Raw genomic sequence first — 2,532 nt, 5'->3', positions numbered from 1 at the left:
TTAAGCAGAAGGAACAGAATAAGTTAAATTAGTAAATTCAGTCTGGTCTGTTACTTTGGTTCCCAAGAGAGACTCTGCCCTTCCTACTGTTTTTGGTGTGGCTTCCTTTATAGCATTAACTACAGAGAGTCCGTTCTGCCAGTCTTTTGTTCATTTTCTGGGTTAGAAGCAGTGATGTGACCACTATCTAGGTGTAGCAGTGGGAGGAGATGAGCTTAGGGTCCTCCTACTCTGCCACCTTCCCAGGCTCTCCGAATTAGAAAGTTCAGATGATCTATGCTGGTCAGCTGTAATTTAGAGTCAAAGAAAAACAATGAACAGAAAATCTGTACAACAGTGAGACCGTATGTATTCTTGCCTTCTTTTAACACTGAGAATGAGGAAAGACCAGAACACAGGGATTTGAAGCAAGTGCAACTAATGACCTCAGGTAAGATTGCATTGCACAGACTCTATTTCCACAACAGGAAACCCCCAACCTCACAATGGCATTATGAGAAAAACCACAAACAAGTGTAGCAAGTGCTGACCACCCGCAGGCGCCCGCGTTACAATAAAGATCCTCTTGCTATTTGCATCCTGTGGCAGTGTTGAATTCTTGGGTACGGGGATCCGCGGGTCTTACACAAGCAGTAAATAAGCTCTAAGTACTCTAAGGTCTGGGTGGCTTCTCCTTCATGGAAAATCTGGGGGATGAAGTGGAGGGATTTCTGCCCAAGGCAGTGAATGCCATGACAAAGAAAAAGAATGTGATTCATTTGTAAGGTCCTCATGCATCCTGGTTTGCCTGGGATGATTTAAGCCTGTTGTCTTGGCTTAATCATTGATAGTTCTTCTCTTCACTCCCAGATATATTTGTTTGGACAATAAGTCATTAGGACCAAATATGTGCTTACTCTACTTAGATATGACAACTTGAGCCTCTCTTCTACAGAAGGAACTCTTTGGCTCTCTGGTTTCTCATGCTGACTGTCATCAGAATCAGGGAAGTTAGCTGTATCAATTCCCATCCTCAGTATCATGTCTGGTCTAATCCAGACAGCTTGGAAGGAATTCCCAGATGCTCAGAAAGTCCAGAGGCACTTTGAGCAGGGGTTGGACCTGCTCTCTCTTTCCTGGCTTTCCCATCACCGTAAAGAGAAGGTCACACCAGGGACCTGGAAGAGGAGGTAGGGGAAGCCAACAAGAAATCAATCAACCCATTCTCTGAAAATGTAATGCTTTATCTTTTCAAGCCTCTGGAAGATAAAAGGAAAAACGTTTCATTCTAAAACAGAACACTATTTTCAGGTTTCAGAATACACATGGATTAAATGTTAATTAAAGGGTTTCTTATTCCTGTCCAGTTCTCCCAGGGAGCCTAAAATCCTTTCTTTTTCTCCTTGATCTAGAGTTAAAAACCTGCTCCCACACTCTCTTAAAAGAACTTGGGTATAAGTATGTAATTTTCAATAAATCATTTGAAACTGTACATAGTCAGAAAATGGATATACTATTTCATTCCCATTGGCCCCCTAGAGATAAGTTACCTTATCTACTTTAGACCTCCTCCTTCTTTGGTGTTCACCAGAGGGCAGCAAACAACACAGTACATCACAACGCAGAAAACCTCTAACTCTACCAACTTACTCAGTAATGAGGATGACCAATTGATGGGTTAATGAAATAGAGCCTTGTATTTAAAATGTGAAAGGCACCTTAGAAATGTGGAAACTTGGGGACACCTGGATGGCTCTGTCAATTAAGCATCCAACTCTTGGTTTTGGCTCAGGTCATGATCTCAGGTCATGATCTCAGGTCATGCTCTCATGGCCCCAAAAGAGCCTGCCTCAAGCCCCACGCTGGGTGCCATGCTCAGCAGAGAGTCTGCTCAAAGATTCTCTCCCCCTGCCCTTCCCCCCACTCATGTACACATGCTCTCTTTCTCCCTCTAATAAATAAACCTTAAAAAAAAAAAAGCAAACTTGGAGGATTCAAGATTCCTAGAAGATAAGCACAAACAATTTTCTTTAGAAAACATACCACATTATTATTTATTTTAATTACAAAATAATAAATATTAGCATTTTTATAAATTGTCCAAATTTACAGTTGTCCTACTTACAGCATGATAACTTGAGTAGACATGTAGTTATGGATAACATAAGTCATTGCAGTTACTCACCAATGTAACTGTATATCAATGAGTATGATTTCTCTAAGTAGAAGGAATGCCATTCTAATTCCCCTTCAAAAAAAGACTTCAGAGAAATAATAAAAAATCTATGTACTAGAGACATAATTATGTACTAGAGACAAATTATTTCTTAGAACATTGAATTGATTCTAACCAATTTGGAAGAGAAGCTACCATAGAAATTCAAAGATCTCTTAAAGCAAAAAGACAGAATAAATAAAGAAAAAATGTTAATAAATGAGCGAACAAAAACATTAACCCTAATTCTAGGGCAAAGGAAAGAAGTCTCTTTTAATTTTTAGCACACTAGTATTATGAAGATCAATATTTTTGTCATTGTTAACAGCATGTAAAAT

The sequence above is a fragment of the Meles meles genome, chromosome 2 (assembly GCF_922984935.1).
Source record: "Meles meles chromosome 2, mMelMel3.1 paternal haplotype, whole genome shotgun sequence".
In the NCBI taxonomy this organism is placed as follows: Eukaryota; Metazoa; Chordata; class Mammalia; order Carnivora; family Mustelidae; genus Meles; species Meles meles.
The sequence above is the reverse complement of the archived record's forward strand: the minus strand, read 5'-3'. Positions refer to the sequence as shown.